We start from the raw sequence: 23,636 nt of genomic DNA, 5'->3' as shown, positions 1-23,636 counted from the left end.
GACAAACATGTTGGTCCCACCTCGAATAATTTTCCTCAAAATGTTCTTTGGAGGATTAAGACTGGAGAACAAATATCTTTGTGAAGGAAATGGTACAAATCTATGCCAATTCTCAGCTTTTTGATAACTGCTGAGTATCATAGAAACTGTTTACAGAACTGATAATGCATAAAGGAGACAGAATTGTAATATTAATATATCATTCGGTGCTCGCTTTTCACGCACAACACAAAGTCATCCAACATTTCCGCTCTTAACAGTGAGATGAAATAAATTAGCAAATGCCGTTCGTCTAGTAGTCTCATTTGCAAACACGTTAATTGAATAATAATTCCATAACACGTGACTTCTCTCTTCAAAAAAGGCCACATGGAAGACATCACGAATTATCGTACTATATGTCTTTTATCACATATAAGGTAACGACAAAAATTATATCAAACAGAATCAAAGCCACCTTTCAAGAAAATAATAGTAAAGAACAAGTAGGATTCGAAAAATTTATGCTACAATAGATCTCATACAAGTAGTCACCCAACTTAGTGAACGATGCAAAAAATATCATATCCCTCTTTTCTTTCTATTTATCGACTTTAAAAAAGCCTTCGACACCATAGAACACAATGCAGTTTTACCGGCATTACTAGAACAGGACATCCTTCCGGTCTACATCAATCTAATTAAAGAAATTAACAATGGAGTTCTATACAAATAACCTTATTTGACGATCCTATAACTATCACCATAAACCGAGGTGTATGGAGAGCTCTTTCAAATGTTAATGTGCAAACGATATACTACTCGTAGGCCAAGATACTCCGCAACTGGAAACAGTGCTTCATCAAGTGCATGATTCCTGTAATAAAATAGGACTAAAAATTCACCCTGCCAAAACTAAATGGATGAGAAACAAATACTGCTAAACCCACACTATCCAACATAATTTCACCAAGGTATGTGTAGGATTCTACACTTTCTCATAGAAAGTGTAGAATCCTACACATACCTTGGTCAAAAAATAAGCATGGATAATGATATCTCTGAGGAAATATCTAAAAGAGCTGCATGGACCTCCTTTAACAGTATCAAATCCATAATCACAGATCCTAAACTAGATATCAATCTAAGAGCTAGCGTATTCAACAGCTTTGTCCTCCCATCTTTAACATACGCCTCGAAACTTGGAGCACTACACACAAAAGAAGAACTTATTCTACAAACCATCCAGCATGTCATGGAATGAAGAATCTGAGGGATAAATAAAAAAATCACATCGCAAATACAACTATCAGAAAATTAACCAGAGTGAAAGTAGTAGTGAAAACCATATATGACATGGCAGAGTGGGCAAGTTATATTGCAAGACTCATCGCCAACAGGTGGAACTACTGTGTCACAAACTGGTCTCCAAAGATCAACCAAGAGAAAACTCGGTAGACCTCAAACTAGAGGGGAAACCCTCTAATCAGAGCGATAGGAAATAACTTGAAAATGGCTCGAGATCAACATCGCTGGAAACTTCGACCTGCATTCATGGAGACACCCAGAATGAAACAACAGCTCTACCAAGGTAACGTGCGATGGTGCTTTCTAATTAAAGAGAAGTCTACACCACGAAAAGCAAACTGGAGCGTTGTTTGAAGTGGTAATTGACTTATGTTTTCAGCTCTCCCATGGAAACTAAATTATTCGTATTTTAGAATCAACTAAATACATGAGGCCCATGGATTAAGCATGTGTTCTTCTGAACAGTATTTCTGTTCCCAACATGAAGAATAAGAATTTCAGGAGGAATGACCTTCCACCTCATTATGAGAGCAGCTAACTTGCCTTTAGCTGAGGGGAAAAGTTTTCCCCTTCCTAGTCTGGATAAATGAATACCAAAGGATATCGCTGATACCGAATAAGTGGCGTAGGATGAAAACTGATACTACGGGGAGTTCAGTGCGTAATATGTCGACATAAACCAGAGGTTGATTCCCGAACATTAACCTAAACTCAAATATGAACTGAGAGGATCCGCCAGTAGAAGATACATTCGACATTTTTCTGCTCTTTCATCTTTTTTTCATCAGTTTATTTGGTGAACCCGCTAGTTTTTTTTTCGCTGTTACGTTTCCATAGTTCAATAATGTCAACCACGGTTGATCTTGTGTGCTCCGCTAACTGCTGCAAATCCATGAATTGATTGATTATTTTAGCAGCTTATTAGAGCATTTCGTTTGAAACCAGTTTAATGCTAAACCACGCCCTATACTTTAGTATTGCAATAACTATCCATTTAAAATGTGCACCCCTTTCCTTTATACCTTTATACTTTGTCATGTATATATCAATGGAACAGAGGGGTATATCCTAATTTCTGTAATGCAGTGTACATAATATACGGATGTCTGCTTTAGTCATTTATGCTAATACAATTGACTTGATCATGAAAAAGCGACACCTAAAAATAGAAATAATTTTGACTATAATTTGATAAAAGCAACTAGTTAGTAACTAATATTTAAGGAAGTCTAAAAATTTGCATTACATGGAGTTTCATGAAACTGTAGAAAACATAACTGAATAGTGTGCCTCTAAGCAAGTCAATAGAATACAAACTTGGGGAATTTCAGAACACCAGAGAATGCATTTCTCGGGTATTCTATGCTATATATAGTGTGATTGCAGGCTTGTGACACAGCGATAAAGCTTTAGGTTGCTATGAATGCATATGTAATAATGTCATGAGTGTGAGCTATATAAGTATTGGTTACATTGTTTAACTCAGTGCTTGTTTGTTGCAAATTTTTAGAGCAGAACTGGTCTGTTGTGGTATAAAAATTATGTATTGACAAGAAGGATAGTCTGTAAAGCGCCAATCAATTGCACTTCCAAAGCTTGTAAGGAATAATGCATTTGTTGCAAATCTTATTTTTCTAGGATTTGTAATTTCAAGAGCAAGTCCTGTTCTCAAAATAGTAAAATAAAAATTTCGAATAATAACATTTTAGGTTAAGTTAAAAATGTAACTGCTGTTCAGTGTCCACAGCTTCAGGAATACGACATCTTGTATTCATCATTAGCAAAGTTAAGTAACCGCTGCGAGAACACAAGCAAATGATGTCATAGCTTAAGTGTCATCCATACAACCAATCAAAATCCACTCGTTACAGATGTTAAGCTGATATAAGATAAATTACTTTTCTAATGCGTTACGATGAATTAAAATCTTAAAATATTTAGTTTTCGACTTATTTTTATTTATTTTGGGTAGTAATGTCTTCCATTATACTTAAAGATATTTCAAACAAGAGGTATGAAATATCTTTAAAACAATCAGACAATGTTTTACTTTCATGCTTATCCAAGCAGAATCGCTAAATATTTTGAAAAGTACCTTCTTAAAAAAATAATAAATAAAAATAAATAAATAAATAAAAAAATAGCCTCCTTTTCAATTTAACTCGCCATATCCATTAGCCGAGCCTCAGTAAGTCCAGCATTGCCAGAACGTCTTATCTTTCACTTTGCTCAAAAACATATCGAATAAATCTTGTAGATTCAATATTAAAAATGTTGACGCATTTAAGAATTAGCTAAAGAAAACTAACTTTGTTGAAATCATTCCGCTATTTTTGAATGATTACTGAATTCGTGAGAAAAAAAATCCAATTTTCCCTTTATCTTCTTATTTATCCGAAACCATCACCTTAAGTGTGAAGGAACAACCTTTAAATGCATTCTCAGATCTTACGGGACCCATTTCTATTTATTTACTGCTGTAAATCTCATTAACAAATAAGAACAACAGCATAGCTTGAGAACTTTATGGATATCAGCGTACGCATAAGTGTATGTGTGTGGGGGGGGGGATTACATTCGAATGATTTCTTGTGAACATATTTTGGTATCGGAAGCACACGAAAATATTCTAGTTCCGCGCTTCGAAAAGAAAGACATCTTCCCAAAACGGATTACGTTAAGTGATATTTCCTGTAATTTGATTTCAATATTTGCATCTGGGGTTCTCGCATGGCGAATTATCCCCGCTCGGTCGCTTGGTACAAAAATATTCGGAATAATTTTCCAATATTCCAAAATAGCTTAGTTTTTTTTTATTTTATTTTTTTTTTATAATGCATACAAAAGAAAAGTATTAAATTAATTTTAACAGCTTTAAAGTTTCGATAACTGTTATAAAATGCACTTTTAAATAATGGATAGTTGACAGAATATCTAAATTTTACAGGTTACAAAACTGATGTTTAATATTGCTGATAATTTATTTCATAAGAGTTAACTATTTGTGAAACTTATTAGATTAACAGCTGTCTTCAAATGTCCTTAAAATTAATTCAACATCGCGTTGAGTTTAGATGAGTGGGATGTGTGTAAGACGTGCAAATGGTAGCAGTGTTATATCCTCATATTGTAAACGTATTAATGACTGACTGTCATAAGTACATCTTTTTGAAGAAGTTAAAGAAAACTATCCAGTGGATCTAAGCCATCAAAATGCGGGGAAACGTTGAATTATGAGACACAGTATATCAAAAATGTTATGATTCCTATTCTCAGATTTTTATAATTTTTTGTTTGAGAGGGCGGAGTAGTCGTAAGTGGCAAAGTAATCTAAATTTAAATAAGCTAAATTTAAATATTTGGTCGCTCTAAGTGACGATGGCGAGCATGCAAAGCAATACTACCCGTGATGATAACTCTTCGACGTGCACGTGAAGGACGTGCCAGGACCTGTTAACACTGTGATAAGTTAATAGAAGGCAGAATAAACTGATATGAAAAAGTTAACTTCCAACCATAAAATTTTAACAGAAAACGCGTTTCATATAAATCATTAACGTGAGTGTGTTTCCGCACGTGTATGGTTTCAATATACAACCTATAATAAAATACTCAAGTAGTTTATTATAGGTTGTGATCTTCAATATTTTATTATCAAAGAGGCCTCAAACTAAAACAGTTGAGAAATGTTCTTCTCTGGCGCATGAGTCTAAAACTAAAACAGTTCTTATGCAAGAACTGAAGTCAGATGGTAGGCGTAACAGTGGTGAATGTGAACTTTGAACTGAAGGTTGAAAAGTGTATGCTCGAGGAGAGAGAAATGTGATAAAAAAAAAATCCTTCAAGAATCAAGTAATGCGAAGGTGGTGCTGATTCGCTGTATGTTTGTGTGCGCGCGCACGGCTTTACTCCTCTTCGGCATACTGTTCCATATGGTACGACAGTCGATGCTGTTATATGGATTTAGGGCCAAAGAAACTAAGACTACGAAGCAAGTAATTCTGTCTGTTAACTGAGGTTGGCCTGACTCACTTTCAGTTGAAAAAGCCCTTATATAGAAGATTCTTCGCTTCCTAAACAGGATTCGAATTAGATCTTTCCATCCAAAGGACATCATCGATACCGACTTGCGATTAGTGCACTGTACCGCTCATTTCTACAACGCCATGTGATTCATACTGCATTAAAGTGGCGACATTTGTTGTATAATAACGGTACAATATATGCTAGTACAACGAAGCAAAAAATGAATAAATACGATCCACATGTATTTTATCTAAAATAATGTCTTTTAAACGATTTCCCCATTTTAGATGACAAAATCCCTTACCATTATCGAAACCCAATCACTCCGCCTGAGCCCGACCAACTATCCTTCAATGAAATGAATTTCGGAACAAATGACTTTGGCACAAAATCAGTTTAACCCTTGAAAATATTTAGAAAACAGTTATAAACGCAATTTTTCTGGACAACCCTTTGCGTAGGACAAGATTGTCCTACACAACAAAGAAATAGGCGAATGTAAATAAAATCGTTCTATTACTTTTTCTTTCAAAATACTGCAGTAAAAAGGGAAGATAATAGTAATTTAGAGTATGTGAAGAGTAAATTTACTCAATGCATGGATGCATTTAGAAAGCTGCTGCCTTTGTTCACATTATAGAATTGTGACAATGTAAGATCTCATTCCGACTTGCAACGTGCTGTACCGTAATGCAGGAAGGGAGAAATATTATAATCTAATATTCTGCATAAAATGATAGCTACATGCTCATATTAGTGACAGTCAATTGCCTTCTTCGGTGTCTTACTTCATCCTGCTACAACAGAAGCTGGCAATTGATCATTACGCGTTCTCCCAAATTCGAGTTCAGACAACTGTATGATGACGAGCCACACAGTTGTCATTAATGTAAATTCATTTAGCTGTTATGTTGCCTTTGTGTTGACCCAATGCTTTTGCGTAACGACTAACTAAATTCTCAGGCAGTCAGCAAAATGCAGTTCCTATTAAGTTTACGTAAACTGGATTTGTTGTCGATATAAATTGCACGAATCACCGAACATCATCACAATAATACGTCAATTTAAGCTTTTCTTTGCTTTTACGAATCGATTAATGACACTCATTATCTGTTGAAGAGGCAGAACTTGAATATTTTGACAATATTAGGTGGAGTACTTAGGCATCTTTAACAATTCGTAGCCATTTGAAAATACTGGAACCATTCATGAAGAGAGAAATGCCAAATAAACAGGCAGGATTTCGAAAAGGCAGAGGAACAAGAGATCAAATAGCCAATGTGAGATGGATAATAAAAACAGCACAGGAATATCACAAGAATCTACCTTTGTTTCCTTGACTATAGCAAGGCTTTTGACTCTGTAGATCATGCGAAATTGTGGAATGTGTTAAGAACAATGGGAGTCCCAGAGCATTTCATTATCCTTCTGAGGAATCTTTATTATGAACAAGAAGCTACTGTCCGAACTGATCTTGGAGAAACTGAGTATTTCACAATACGTATAGGGGTGCGATAAAGATGTATTTTATCTCTGTACCTGTTTAACTTGTACAGCGAATACATTTTAAGAATGGCAGGGCTAGAGGAGTCTTCAGCTGTAATTAAAATTGGTGGAAAAAATATTAATAATTTGAGGTATGCAGATGATACCACCTTGCTAGCAGAATGCAAAGAAGATTTGAAGTTAAAGAAGAAAGTGCTAAATATGGTCTTAAACTTAACCTCAAAAAGACAAAAGTTATGGCAACATATGAACTTAATGATTTTGAAGTATTTAAAGAATTAGATGGGTGGATGGAGTTAAAGAAGCAACTGGAGTGCGCTTGGAAATTCTGAAAGACATGGTCAGGGACAGATCTGAATGGAGAATGTATGTTCATAGGATCACGAGTCGAAAACGACTCGATGGAACATAACAAGCCATTTGAACAATGATTGTTTAGGAGCGCCAAAAGTAACAGGACTAGATATGACTAGATTAATATTTGGATTAAATGGCACATTAAAATATTTTCCAATCTTTCTGAGTAGTTTTGGATATTTTTCGTAGGCCCTTCTAGCCCCATTCTTAATTCCTCCATTCAATTATAAGAATATAACTCAGACACACCACTGAAATCACTTATGGGGAAAAATGAAGAAAGTTGATCAACTTACCAGATGACCTGTACATTAGCAACCACTCATTAAAGATCTCTAATTGCAACATTTGAAAATTTATATTCAAATCCAACCGTTTTCGGAATTATATTTGGTAATGTAATTTCGAATCTCTCATACTCGAATGAGATTCTTCAAAATATTCAGCTCTTTTGTAGACACAATGTCTTTAAAAGTTCATTGCTTGGCTGCTACAACACAATTTAAAATAAGGTTATGAAAAGGTGACAGCTACAGATCATTATAAAACTTTATAATGATCTGCTGAACTACCAACATTATAAAATAATGTTGGTAGTTCAGAATAAAATTAAATGCCAAAATACTTTTCGATTCCTTAGCAAGATTCAGTGACAGCTGAGTTGAAATTACATACAAGTAGACAAAAATGAATGAATTAAAAAAAAAAAAAAAGTATTTTCTCATTTAGAATTTGATTTGTGTAATTTTTAGTTTATATCTTAATATGTTGTGATCTAAATGAAAATTTTCACTTAGATTTATCTTCATGTATGATCTGCTATTACGATATTCGTTTATAGTTTTTTTTTTCTTATGTTCGTTGTAATAACTATTTTGTCACTATCCCTTTCAAGGTTTTTGTCCTCTTTTAAAAGGAAAAACCTGTGAAAATATTCAAGAATTTATTTAAAAATGTAAGTCTATTTAAATATACGCGATCTTAGCAATTAGAAGTAACTTCTAATTGCTTTTCAGAACTAATGAGTAAATGAAAAAAATGAAAAAAAAAACATCAAAAGCAATGTAACCTTCATTACGTTACGCACCATCCACAGTATTCGATTTAACTGTGGTGACCAAGAAAAAACTGAATTAAGAACTCATGAAACACTATCATTCTCTCTTTATATTTTGGACTTCTGGCGTCTTTTAAATTCAATCAATGTTGTTACTAAACAGTCGATTTCTCCGCTCACACTGTATATACATTTCAAATTTCGGTTTATGCAATGATTTCTTATATATTACTTCTACACACGAAAGGCAGAGGAGCCCAAGGCAATTTATCTTTGTAATATTCTTCTTAAATAAACTCGTGCTAGTCGTTACTTAGCCCAGAGGTCGTTAATGTTTCCAGAAATTTTGTTTTTCGCTAAACCATTTCAAGAACCAACTAACGAATACTCCTCAAAATATGAACGTAGTCTTTATAAAAAGATGTACGTATAAATTTAACGTATGAAAATATTAGAAATAATGGACATATTGCAATAATAAAATAGATTTCACAATACTAAGTGATTTTTTTTACTTTTTTATAATTACCATTTCCTCCTAAACAATTCATTACTATATATTTTGTAAATCTGTTCTAAATTTATAGTTTTTTTTGTTCTCTTGCATAACCTCTTCAAATATTGGAAGGTCATTTCAATTTGGTAGCAGGGTGATCAAGTGGGCACCATCTCCGATCTACAACCTACTGTAGGCTCGGACCTACTACGCTATAGATGTTTGTAAATATCATCACCAGTGGTTCTAACAGGCACTTAAGAGCCCACACCCTTCTAATTAATTTGAGGAATTTTGGAAATATAATTTGATTTTTTTTTTCTGTAAACTGCGTGGGTTCAACTAGCCGGATTATATGATTGTGGAACAAAAACAAAGCCGCGTTTTTAGGAGAAAAAATCCTTCACCCTATGAGACTGGCTAACTCAGTTCTTTCCAACCAAAATGCTTCGTCTATACTAATTGGGCTACAGAGGCTCTTTGTAGATAAATGTCTACTATAAATGTCTTATGGTAGATAATTTCCATCTCTCGTTGCAAGATTATCATCCAGCTTATTGGAGGTCAGAAGGGGTTTGAAGACATTCTACTTTTGATCTTTAGAACGAGGTCTCAGGATTATCTAACCTTTGCCTAATCGTGTACTAAGGTGCTAAAAGTTTCCGACCATTCGTGGGTAGTGTAATCATTAAAAAAAATCACTAAAATATCTGCGATTCAAGATTAAATTATGTGCATGTTTGACTGCACATGCTACGCTGTTCTCACCATTACAACTACGATACATTTCTCAAGGTTATTTTTTCTTTAAACGATCGAGTGTTTATTATAATTTCCGACGGTTCTGATATATGATTTGTCACCTACGTACAGATATTCTTAGAACTTTTTAAACTCTCAGTACGTTAACGCAATTTTAATCATTATTTACCACTATTCCGTTTCACGCCAAGCATTACAATGTCTCGCATTGTAATGCGTCTGCTCAGACGACAACAGCAAAATGCTTCTTCTAGCTGGTTACTAGCTCGTGATGGCCCAACAAGAGTTTCTAATATACGTGATAAACTCAAAAGAATTTCTTGAAGTCCAAAATGTGTTTTGTGATTGATGAGTTTCTTGAGCAACTGATTATCGCTTCTGGAAGATTAAGCAATATTTTACGCTACAAAGACGCTATCTACTAGATATTTAGGAGGGATGAAAAAAGAATAGCGGAAACGTGTGAGTAATACAAAGAAAAGAAGTCGAACATGTAACATTATTATATAAATAATAGGAGCTATTCTGTTTTATCTGTGGTTACAATTAAAATCAAAAATTCAGTTGGGAATATAATATGTCCCGATGGTATACACCGAAAGAATCTGCGTTAATTAGAAGCTGAAGTATGAAAACCTCGAGTTTAATGCAAAACTCTAACTTTTCTTCTGATGCGAGCATATAAAACGTTTCTAAAAATTGTGAAGTTTATAATTCTTTTATAGTAATACTAGAAACTAAATTCGATGGAAGAAATATAGTGTTTATCACAAGAGGGCGTGACGCATTTTTAGTGCTTAATTTTCGATTGCTCTTTTGTCTTAAACAGAAATGAGCAACCGAAAAAATGAAAATGATTTTCTGTCCGTTCTGTGCATTTTTAAGATGGTCTGCTAATGCTTATAACATTGATGATTGAAAGATATTGTGTGCGCGCGCTCACAGCGTTGGTTAGGAGGGAGGAAGGAAAGGAGACTGTTCTTCTTAATTGGTTTAAAGAATGATTCAAGTTCATAATGGATGCTGACTTGTAACATTATGAAATAATTACCGTTTTGTTATATTACAGTTATGTTGTAGTGGCTGCAATAAATTAACTAAAAACATGTAAAACACTAATTTATTCCAGTATTGTTCTTCGAGGCATTCCTTTTATGACCGTTACACTACTAGATCCTGATACCTGACCCGCTTTCTTTTGGCTCTTAGGAGAAATTTGTTAATTCCGTAGGACGTGAATATTTCTGTCACGTTCTGATGGAACACACATTAATGCACACAGAATTTTAAAGCGCAGTAAACCAAATAGATTTAGAAATGATCTATGAAGGAAAATTCTCTAATGTGATTGACCTTGTCACGTATCCTTTATTTCAGTTTTAGTACTAAATGAGCTGACTACTTCCTACAACCATTTCTGCCTCTAAACAGTGCCGTACAGAGCTCGAAAAGTTTGCAAACGAAAGTTCGACTTGGGGAGATTTATAAAAATAAAATAAATACATAAATAAATAAAAGCAGATAAAATGCTGTCCGCAGTGGATATCAACTGGTCAGTGATAGCACCACGTTGCATCTTTTGATAAGCGCTGTCGGATTTTAATGCTTTCTGCATCACAGTTTGGACGCTTTAATTTCGTTTCCAGTTTCGTATTCTTCCAGTACTAACCTGGAAACAAAAAAAAGTAGAATGAGGACCTCGTAGAACGAGACAACTTGGGTTGTCTCGTTCAGAACACCAAATAGGGTCAAGTAACATGTTTTCGTAGGCAATTATGGTAAGTAATCCGTTTGGAACGGGTCTGAGATGTGCACTTCACTGATATTGGTAATTCACTAATATTCAATGCAAAATGTGAACATGATTGCATTTCTACAGTTTTCATCATCTTTACTTGTAACAAACTTATTTTATTTATTTATTTTTGCATCATTACTCTACTGTGTTTTCTGTTTCATAATCATGAAGCGACATCTGTTTAACAGAGGTTTATTCTATTCCTTAAAAAAACACTGGATTACGAAACAAAATATTTTGCTTGTATAGTAGCATTCTTACGTCAAAGGATCGCACGTATTCAGAGCTTTATTTTTTTCACAGGGTTGGATTGCAAACGATATTCCATAGGTTCCGTATGCATTTTTAGCAATAGAAATGTATACGCCAATTCAGTATGATGAAGAAATTTTTGAACAACTTAAATTATATATGCGGTTCACTATACGATCCTTTTTTTACCAGGGAGTACACAAAAACTCGCTCGCGGTCCTCCACTAGAAATAACTTTATAAAAAGGACATTTGCTGAATAATGGTTGCGACGCCCACCAGAATGTTCCTCCATGGGAAAAAAGGGGAGGTTATTCGAAGATTATAAAAAAAAATGATTGTATTGGAAAACATTTTCCGACTGCGCTGGACTAATTATAGTTTCAAAACAAAGCACAAATCGTTTCTTTAATGATCATTCAAACTCAGCAAAACTACCCGCAGTCATTCGCTTGAATCCTTCGATTTTTCATCTAAGAATTGTATAAAAACCGATTCCATACTATTCAACATCCAAAAAGTTATTTTAAACTGAACTGTTATTTTCCGCATCTTTGGATACGAAAAATTATTCGTTTCAAAACTTGAGAAATCTTATCCTATAATTTCCAAACTTTCTTTTAAAAGAAAAAAAAAAATCAATATTCTATGAAACCTGATTGGTGAAAATATGTTTTCAACTATGCAAATTTCTTTTCTATATTGTATGCTGTTGCGTGAGGTAGCACTGCGTACTGAAATCAATAACACGTCTGTGATACTTACAACTGTCATCAAAACTACAGAGGACAACTAAATATGTCATTAATTCAGTTAAATCATTCACTTTTGTTCTGAAAATCATGCTTGGGTGCTATATTAAGATTTCTATAACTTACCAACTCTTGAACGATTACTTTATTGTACCGCATTCTCACTTATCCCACACTGCCGATTATCCCTCAACCTCTCCCTTAAAATAGCTGCCAAGTGCAGAAACATGTTAGAGTGGTGCCCTTAGGCAAACTTGCTCTTTAGAAAGTTAGCAAGCGAACTATTCTGAACTCAATCAACTTTTAACGGAAGTTTAAAAGCCTCCGTTTCTGGTGCGAAGTGGTACTTATGTTCAAGAACCATTATTAAGTGACTTTGCCAAGATGAAGATTTCGCCAGCTCAGCAACGTTAGAACAATATTATTTATTATTCGTTTCTGGGCCATATACTATATAATGGCATAATTCTTAATGCAATTTTTAGATTCGACCACAACTGCTAGCAGAAGGGTGTCTTGAAGTAGATAGTGCTAAGATAATATAAAGAACGAAATAAAACTAAAAGGAAATAAAGGAAAAGTCAAAAATAGAATCTAATTGAAATTGTGATGAGATTCTGGTATGCAGGGGGGGGGGGGGTTTCCTGTCTACTATTTGCTGGAAATTCACAGTTCAAAACATCGATCAGGACAGTAAAATCTTAAAAGCACTAATAATAAACGAATATACGAGCTTTGTGGAAGAGTTGAACTTTTAAGACAACACAGAATGTAACTCGCATGCTGAAAGTTACATTCTCATTGACGCTTTTGATTTTTTTTACGTTTCAAAGGCAAATATTTTGTTGCTTTACTATGAAACTGCTGGTACCGTGGTGTCAGGGGGAATGACACCACGGTACCAGCATGACACACGGTACTGACTCAGAACAGCAACAAGACATTTTTGACCTATTTTCATGTTTTCGAGAAAACATCTAGACCAGGGTTTCTCAAACTTTTCCTACGAACGGAACACTTCACAAATCCTGAAATGTTAACGGAACCCCTTGGTTAGAGTCGAGTATCATCGGTCTCGTATTAAATGTAAAGCTACGCGCACACTATCGCATCGCAAAAATGCGACAGCGCACACTACAGGCGTGCCGGGCCGCTTCGCACTGATCTTACTTGTGACCGCTCGTTTCCTGGAATAGATACCACTCGCGCTCGGAGGTGTCGAAAGCCGTGGGCGGCTGAGTCAAGGCCAGCGCGGGCTGCCCTTAATATCAGTCCACACGCAAAGTGAAGAGCACCTGATTTTCAAACATGTTTGAACTTGTCGCAGCATTTAAAACCATTCCAGGCTCATTCGGGGAACGCTTATTCTCTTTCGATTCCACCACATCTACGGCGAAAAGTAAGTGGCTTTTATCAAATATTCGACTGAAGTAAGCTACCAAGATTATTTAATAAAACGTTTTATGACAATCCCGCTCATGAAGGATTGCAAATATTTAAGCGTTTGCCTACGTGGTGAGAGAGATGATCAGCATTTCGCTGTCTAGAGACCAAACGTGGTATTCTTTAAAACGAATTTAATTTCTGCACAAATAAACAGAGTGATTGTCTAACACCGGGCTAATAAAATCGTTAACTAAAGATATTAAGTTATGTCCGTAGCAGATAACTCTCCTTACTCAGTGTAATAATTACCATCGCTCCATTTTTGCCAGAATAGGAATAAGCTCAAAAACATTTTTCCCCTCATAGGGAATACGATATCAGATTTCTACTATCATTAATTCGTCAAAATTCTTAAAGTATCACTTTGGTTCGTTTACTATTGCTTTTAATTTTATGTAAATTTGGACCAACTCCAATTTTAAAAGTAAGAAAAAGAATCTCTCTTTCACACACACACAGAGATTTTCTTATTTAAATATATGCGTGACTGTTTTCGTTTTGTTCCTTTGTGACCAACGCAAATGTTTGAGCATTTCTCTCTTGTTGTAAATGCAAAAAAGCACGGGGATAACTGTTATCGACCTTTCACACCGAAGAACAATAGCTTTAACTAAATCCATCCGTTCTTCCTGGAAGTGAACAGCTGAATTTCCAGAATGCACGGATTGTCCGTGACACTTCAACAGCTCTCTAGGGATTGTTTTTAATCTTCTCACAAGGATATTGCTAAAACTTGGGGTTTTTCTCTCTTCTTCAATAAACTAACCTGTAAATCTTTCTTTATGTCGTTCGTCCGTCATTTGAGCTCCGCCCTGTTCCGTGTCTTGTAATCCATCGAGATGTGTGAAGTGCCCTGTTGTTTGGCCGCTATATTCTGGTTTGCACGCCAATTTGGGTAACACGCCCCTTAAACAGACGAGGAGTTTGTTACGGTCGCCATTACAAAGCGAATGCAATCTATAGGAAACACGGTAAAACAGGAATGTTTCTTCGTCACTGCAGATAATGACGGCATTCCCAGTTGTGCACTTTGTGGCGGCCATTACATGGTTAGCGGTGCAAATGACGGAGCAATTGCCGGCATGATAAGAAATCTTGGGTGCATTACTTAGGATAGGGCGTAACATCTCTGCCTCGAGATTGCTCTATTTCTTCGCATCTGAGACATCTACCAAGGAAGAATGAGGACTAACATCGCGTCCTTCTAATTCCTAGGATAGTTTTGTGTTCTAATGTATGTAAATGCTCAGTAGATAGAAGCTCTTACGCGGTAAATGCAAGAGTGAAATTTTTGAAATAAGTGTTTTCTGGAAGTATTCGGTGCACTTTAGGCAACTAAAACATCCTACGTTAGTAAAAAGATATAACGAAACTGTCCTTAAAGTTGGACGTATGTTTGAGGAGGCGGAGGGAGATGCATGACATGATTTATTATATTTGATAATATAACCCGTAAAGTACAATTTGCTGAGTTTTCTTCTCATTTAGTTTAATTTTTATTATCTAGAACAGTGCTTCCCAAACTTCTGGATGTCAGGGTCCCCTTTGGAAAAATTAAAATATATCACGCCCCCCCTCGAAAACAAAATTGTAATATAGACTATATTACTGTATTATAATATTTATTGTATTTATATTCAATACAAAACATACACAGCGAATATTGCAAAAATCAAATGCGAATATTGCATTTTTAGCATCTTACATACACATTTGACATGGTACATTATCTCATATTTTTATACAGATAGATTTTATATTGCTATTGTACATTTGCAGTACAAGCCCGTGAAATGTAAAACGATTAGTAATAAAGAAAGAATTAAAAACATAAAAGAAGTTTAATAATAATTTAATGTGATGGACGTGTTTACTGCTACACCAATATCAGGTGAAATATCTGAAACTGCAATTCTTAGATTTCTGCTTTGAAATGAAACTTCTTATGAATAAGCATATATTTACTAATATTCATTCAGCGCCGAAATACGCAGGAAGCAAAATTTGTGAACCCATTGCACCCATTGGTGAATCCATTGTTTCACACATTGCACGAATGTGTGAAAAAAATCGCACATTGGTGCAATGTGTAATTTTTTTTCCATTAAAATATAAAAAATAACAAAAAAGAAATAATAAAAATTAAATACGTTTCTTTTAAGATAAAAAAAATCCACTTAGTCTTAAACAAATTGAAAATGTTTTTCATTATTTCATAGCCCCCCCCCCCTCAACAAAACCTACGGCTACCAAGGAGGCGCGCGGTCCACAGCTTGGGAAGCGCTGATCTAGAGTATTATTTCCTAACTCTTTATTTTTTTTATTTGAACAATAATTGCACTATGACATGCTCCCCCCCCCCACTCGGATTTAAAGTACCCCTTTACTGTCATAGTGTCTTATTTTATTATAAACCTCATCGTTTCGCCTAATATTTAAACAGCAAACCAATAAACGTACTAAACACGATTAAATGATACCGCATGAGGGGTGAGGTGGGGGAGGCATCTGTAAACTGATAAAGACTTACGAAAATACAAATCTTTATGAATTTCTATGGTATTTAAAAGAAATAAGACGAACTTTTCCCATGAGACCACACATTCTGTTTTTATTATTCGTTATCATCAAGGATATCACGAGCCTGGCAGCTGCTTCAGAAATAAAAGCTGAAAAAAAAAAAAAAAAAAGAGCTAATACCAGTGTTCTGAAGACCCTATTAGTGCTCGAAAGAACCTCATTAATAAGACAAAAATGAGTCAGAAAACTAACACCACTGCTCAAAAACCTCAATTAATAGTCTAAAAAAGTGTTTACTTCATCCGCGCATATTTGATCAGACCATAAGGGATCTCAGAATATCACAAGTTTTCCTGAAATGTGTTTGTTCCAAGAAAACTCTTAATTGTATGTCATGTTTTTCTTCTAATAGTAGCAGAATATATATTTACACTAAGAAAACTCAATATCGCGCCATCTATATTATCTACTCCAAGTAATTTTTAATAATGTACCAAACACTACAGACGTTCCCGCTTAAAATGATGGCCAGGAAATATTTAATTAATGAAATAATTGCCAATTAGTGGAAATGAGTGTTTTTTGTTAGTGTAAATTTCAGACTTAATTATTTAAAAATCATTAATAAAAACAGATTATTAAAGTAGGCAAAATTTGCTTTAACAACTTGAAAGGTTCAAAAATGATCGCGAGCTTATGATAATAAACGTTTCATAAGTTCTGATTGCTTTCGAAACTTTTTACGCTTCGTATAAAACAAGGACGTGTTTATTATCCTGTCCTTTATGAATTTTCAATATAAAATTAAAACCCCTGGACATTTTCCTTCATTATTATTACTACCACAACGCACTTTCATGCAGCTCCAAGACTTGTCGCATCTTCCTCTCCATAAATGCGTTGTTCTCTTAACTGCATAGTCTTAGACTGGTTTACCTCATGTTTCCTAAGGAATGGAAGGATAAAACTAGAATTTCTTTAAAGAAAACCTCTCTGATACCGAATAATTCACATTCACCTTTAAAAAAAATAACTCCTAAATGTTTTTCTAATTTCGAAGAGTTCGAATCCAAGTATTTTACAACCTAACGGGCCTCGCGCATCTTCTTCCAACTGCGCTACTGAGGCGTTTCATCCAGGAAACTAGGTTTTCGCTTCAGGTTCTTCTTTTATTCTAAAATATTAATCTTCACGAACTCAAGTCCATTATACTACAGAATACACTTTTTCGCATTTGGTGTCCTTAAGAATTCAGTAAAAAAAAATTCTTAAATGCATTAATGAATCTGTTTACATCACCTGCAGATATGTCCATAATCACTCTTCATGAGAATTTGTATTATTATTAATTTTCTCTACTTCCTTTTAAGTCTAATAAGGCACGTGCAGCCTCCCTTTCGTTCATTGCTCAGCTCCGAAATGTCACAAATTTTTCTTCCTCTGGGTTTATTCCTTCAGATTGCAGTTATTTATAACAACTTCTCTTCCTCTTCTTATTTCTTACAAATAAGATTTAAATGTTTAATGTATTTTCCCAACTTTCCACAACACTGGGACTAAATCTAAGCTTCAACAGTCTCTTGTATTTGGGATTACAATAAAACAAACAGGCTTTATTTATTTATTCATAGAAAATTTCCACTTATTATACGACAAGAGTAGATTTCTCCTCATATATTTTCAAACAGTGATAACGGGTTCTGAAAGAAGTGATTTGGAAACTGATCGGAACTCATTGCTTGCACGTGACCATGACAAATATTTGGTGTGAACGTTACTTTCCTGGTTATAATGGAATTTAATTTGAATGTGTGGGATTAATGTAATATCATAGCAGGAATTTCCATTTATAAAGGTCTGAGGCATGATGGGAGGAGGAGATTTATAATATTTTTTTATATTATAAAAATGGGTATTGCAGACTGTTTTCTCTCATTCTTCTAAAGAGGGAGGAAATATGCAAGCCACAGCACGACATAGTACTGATTAACCATCGCAATTCGTGGATAGAAATTCCATCAACAAGGTTATTCGATATTATTACAAACTGTAATTGCAAAGTAGACTTTATTAATAGCATAGACTAAGTGAAATGGAAATATGATACATCGTTATTTTTTTTTATTATTATTAAGGCTTGCTCGTTAGATGTTTGTTTATCGAATGTGAAGGCGAATTCAATGGATCAGTTCGATGGAACAGGAAATATTATCTTGTATAGAAGCTTTATGTAAACACATTAAATCTGAACGTCTAAAATACTCGGGAAAGGTATTTTGTTTCACCAAGCTCACAAGCAAGTAATTGCCACGTTTACACTGCCTTAAATAGATTCTTCTTCCCCATTCATTATATCTTGCACAGCAGGACTATCACATATTTCCTAACAGTTGACCTGCAATCATTAAATGCTACGAAAAATGACATCAACTGAGCTGTGGAATGTTTCTGTCTAATAGATGGAGTTACCTTCGCTCACGGGATCAAGACACACTGCGCAGAATCGTCGACAGAAATACATGAATCAGCAATGCTTATTTTTACATTTTACTTTATTTCCTTTAAATATCATCTCATCGTATGCTTTTTCTTCTTGCGCATCGAAAGTACTTTCTTTTCTCCTGTCATAATTCAAATCTACCCTCCCTTAAAAATCGATTTTTATTATGTTAAAAACTGAAATATGTAAATAGTTAAAAAAAACAAACAAACTAGGATAAGTTTCACTTATTAGAACGTATTCTATTATTTAGCTCACAGAAAATCATTTTCCCAATTTTCATTAAAATAAAGAATACAGTTGCCTACGTTATCCGACTCAGAATTAAAAAAAATAAAATAATCACTAGCTGCTTTGTCATTATGACATTTTTTTTAGTTATTATTATGTTCTGTACAAGGTCTTGTGTTGAAAGTTTTACGCAAATGCAACTCAGAATAGATGACTGAATAACCTTGACCTAGTTCCTTGAGCTTTAAAGAAAATAATTCGCAAAGACGGAAGATTTCTTGCTAGAATTAATATCCGCTAGTCTCATTCTCCTCTGCTGAAAACAATCATTAAACTACATCTCGGTCTCTCTGAGTTATGGTGAAGTTCTTTAGGAGGTAATAATAATTATCAACCCTATATAATATTCATGAAGCTAGGAGATGTAAAGCGAGTCTTTGACGTAATAATAAACAATAATCATATGCATAAAAACACTACGGTTTGTTAACATCTTGTTCTACAGTGCACATTATGTCTGCTAAAAGGCTACTTTAACTCATAAGAGAATGCCATCTAACGGGGATTTCTGGAAATTCACGTTTTCTCGATTCAAATAGAATTCTTTGTTCCTCTTTCCTCTAATCCCGAATTTATCACGTGCTTAACTTAATTATGATTTTGTGGGCATGGATGTTTGTGATTGTCTGTGAAAGTACTAGTAGTGGTGGCGGGCGCTAGATGGCGTTGGTGTAGTTAGTTCCAGTTTGTTGTAGTTGGTGGATTGAGTGGTAGAGACAGAGTTGTGGAGTAAGTCCTTTCTCGATGAGTCTTTGGACTCCCTGGAAGTGTCGCATAATAATACTATTTTATGATACGATATCTTTCAATCAGAAACGTTCAGTTTTCCAATTTATTCTCCTTTTATCGATATAAAAACTTCGAAGAGTATTCATTTTTGAACTTTTAAATGTAATTTCGCTTTTAAAAGCCACAATATTTTGTTCGTTTCACACATATAGAAATCTAACTTGAGTTTACAATAATATTGCACGGACATCTAAAAATTCGGAATGGCTTTGATTTTATTAAGTTTATTCATTGTCAACTATTTAATGGTTTTGATTAAATTGCAATTAATATTTAAATTTCGTAACTTAATAAGTCAGTTCAGTATTTAATTATTAAACTAAAAACAAAAATTACAAGGAATATTTGAAGTGTTTCGTTATCCATTAAGATTTAACTGATAACACTAATAACTTTTCATGTAAACATTCGAAATTTTAAGACTAACTGAGGTAGAAAGAAGCGCAATTAAAAGAAAGGGAAAAATTCTGTGGATAACAAGTCCCTAGTAATTCATGATACAAATTACACTGAAACATAAGGAAAGAATTCTACACGTAAACAAAGTAGAACTGCTGTTAGAGGGCGCTAAGAGCTCTACAATAGCTGAGTTATTTTCTCGCGAGCGAAACATCAATTTCAGTCAGCTTAATTTCATTGGAAAAGAGTTAACTGTAGTAGCTTTTCTGACAAATGAAACATTGTTTCACAGGGCAACACGTTTTTTTTTTTTTAAATCTCTGTTAAGGAAGTGTGGATGTCCAAATGCGAGAAATCGTTGATTTGATTATAGCACGACGTAGTACGAACTGGTCAGTGGATAGCACCTAGTACCTTCCAGTAATAAGCCTGTAGTGATGTTTTGCAGAACATTAGAGATGAAAGGTTAAGTTATGGCGAGCGGTGTGCCATTTTCTTCGGTTGCTCTCTGTCAGCAAATGTATTTCTTTTGAAAAAGGTGAGAAATGCAGATTTGGATCCTCTGCCTGCTTTATTTTCATGTAGTGAAACGAGTCCTTTGGTTGAAAAGACCCGGGTTCGAATCCCGTCTGCGACGTGAGGAACCTTTGCAAAGTGGCTAGTTAGCCCGTCTCATACAGAGCTAAAGAGTTTTTTTACTCCCTCAGAACAGGCAAACCGGTCTCATAAACACACAGTTCTACAGAGATAAAATTCTTACCCCCTAGAGGGATGGCAAGCAGGCTGCATTAAATTGCCTAAAACCCTAATGAGCGGACCCGTCTTGGACGGATGAGAAATGGATCTTTGTTTTTGCATTTTTTTCCCAGAGGATTAACACTTTGTTCATTAATGTCTCCCAGGTGGAAAGCTGCAAAAACTAGCATATTTCCTGCAAGTTTTGCAACTTGGTATGTCAGATTGCTCTTAAAGAAATAAATAGACGCAGAGCAATTCACAATTCACACGTGAAATAAAAATGCTCATAATATAGCTACTTTAAAATAACAGATATACTTTAAATTTAAGAAACATCACAATCTTTAATTTCAAATAGAAATAAATGTTGCGATGAAAACTGCAGTGAAAATGAACTTTCTTCAGTGATGTATTTTTTCACGATATCAATCCTTTATCTGAAGGAGAGTTGGTCTAATGTGGCTGAGGTTTTCTCTTGGAAAACGTTTCCCTCGTAAAAGAAAATCTGATTGGAGAACACGCGCTGTCTAAAGATGAGGAAAAAAACTCCAAGTGTAGCAGTGCTTTTATAAATTAGATGTGTTCAATGGCAAGTAGTCGCTAAGTACGACCCTTTGGCATGATTCTCTCCTGCTTTCGATTGGTTATCCAGATTACAAATTTATTGCAGTTTTTAAAGACGCTCGGTTTCCTTGATCAACAATTGCCCACTCAATTTATGCGATCCATATTTTTAAATAAATCTGCATCTAATATAATAGCTTTGTAATAATCACATAAAATGTGAAGTAGTATATTACTGCTGTACATAAAACTTTCTTTCTACCACAAGGATCACGAGTTAAATATTAATGAGTGAAACGGTATTTTTTTCATCAAGATATTAATTCCCTCTCATTGTCTTATATCAATCCCATACCTTATAGGATTCTAGGAGTGAATTCTCTTCTAGAATGGTTGGGTCGCAGCATCCTTCCCACACGGAATTGGTAAAATATTCAAACATTCATGCCCATGAAGGGATTCGATTCCATGGCGTGTTGGTTGGAGTGAAGATCCGTTACCACTGGAAGGCAATATTTTTCACATTAAGGGAAGAATATTTTTAAACATTAATTTTCTTTATTTACCTTTCATGAAAGTGTTATTTTTTTCTTTATCATATTTTCAGATATTATTAGTACTGGTCGGATATTATAGCACATTTATTACTAGAAAGTACACGACATCGACAATATATCACGAATATCATTAGCTATACATATAATTATTTAATTAGAATACGGTTCTGTTATTAACTGAATTTAAATATTTTTTGTGAAGCTCACGAATAAATTTAGTCCCAGGAGTCAATAAGTGGGGCATTCCTACCCGAAGAAGATGGGCGGGCTTATTATTCATTTGCTAAGGAAATTGTGAACAAGAAGCGTGCTACCGGTCAGTGTAGAAGTGTTTGCATAGAGGGTTCAGAATGCATGAATTACATGAGAATTTGTGTTATATTTCAGAAAGCTGTCTTGTTATGCAAACAGTGCTAAATGATGGGTTCCCTTTGAGGAAACAGTTTGTGTGATGCATCGACCGATCATTCATTATGTTAAGCCTACTTCTTTGACATATGCGAATTTAAAATTCAGTTTGGGTTTCAAATTCAAAAGGCGACTCTCTTTAAACTGAACAGATTAATTTAGGACGCTACTAACCGTTGTGGAACATTTCGCGTTCTTTCTTTTTGGGAACACCGGACAATGTTTCCTATTCAAATCGGAAAACACCTTCATTACAGGAATAGCTTTATGCTGCGAATGGTAATATTGAAAACGTTCCTTGAATGAATATTTTATTACCATTAAAATTATTGGCATAAAATTAATTCTTGGGAGTTATATGCTACCGTAAAAATTGAGAGAATTGAGAAACTATTCTTTAAAATGATCTGAGTCGTGTTCTCCATTGCTATTTTTTTACTGCATTTATAAACAATATTAATTATAAATTGAATTTCTCCAGAAATTCAAAGTGTTTTCTTGCAACGAAATAGTCTCAAAGTATGCGTATTATTTTCCAATTTTGGAGAACAGCAAAACTCGCTTTCTTTAAACAACAAACAAAATTCCCCTTTTAGTGCTTTTCGAGCTTCTTTTAACGCGTAGGTGGGACGGGAAGGTCTTTGTGGAATGCACTTTCAACAATTCTCGAGAATGGAAAGAGTCTACATCGTAGAATAGGCGTGATGAAAACCGCGTGTAGCTGATATTTAATGAGCTTTCTGCTGTGGAATGTAACTCCATTGTTTCTCCTGCACCGGAGGATTCAGCATTACTCTCCTTAATTGCACAGTCGTCGCTATAATTAGATGTTCTCTCGTGCAATTTTGAATTCAACTCTTTTGTTCTCATTTCCTCTCTGAGATATTACCACACAACCGAAAGTGTGTGTGTGTGTGTGTGTGTGTGTGTGGGAGCGCGTCGTAATTTGAATTTCCACACACACACACACACACTCAGCATGGCAAACCTTTTCTACCACCTCTTGGCACGGAATAGAAATATAACTCTCTGCCAGAAAGTGCTAATTAACTCCCTATTCGATCAACCATCTCCGAGTTCTGACGATATTCGGAACGTAATGACAGACAGTTTCTTTCTAGAGTTTACTTTT

The 23,636-nt window shown here is 34.8% G+C and overlaps 1 long non-coding RNA gene across 3 annotated transcripts in view; it reads right to left on the bottom strand.

Annotated features, from left to right (window-relative positions):
* The window catches only part of LOC150092855 (uncharacterized), a 647,058-nt gene that overhangs the window by 336,494 nt on the left and 286,928 nt on the right, over positions 1-23,636 (bottom strand). Inside the window, exon 4 of one of the 3 annotated variants that reach the window (XR_016550495.1) lies at positions 16,387-16,407. The exons of the other annotated variants lie outside the window; for them this stretch is intronic. This is a non-coding gene — a long non-coding RNA (uncharacterized LOC150092855). Of the gene's footprint in view, positions 1-16,386; positions 16,408-23,636 lie in introns of those variants that run through there. 3 annotated transcript variants of the gene reach the window in all.

This window comes from Typopeltis vanoorti, chromosome 25, assembly GCF_054136105.1.
Source record: "Typopeltis vanoorti isolate ZY-2024b chromosome 25, IOZ_Tvanoo_1.0, whole genome shotgun sequence".
Taxonomy (NCBI): Eukaryota; Metazoa; Arthropoda; class Arachnida; order Uropygi; family Thelyphonidae; genus Typopeltis; species Typopeltis vanoorti.
This window is presented reverse-complemented; position numbering and strand designations above follow the sequence as displayed.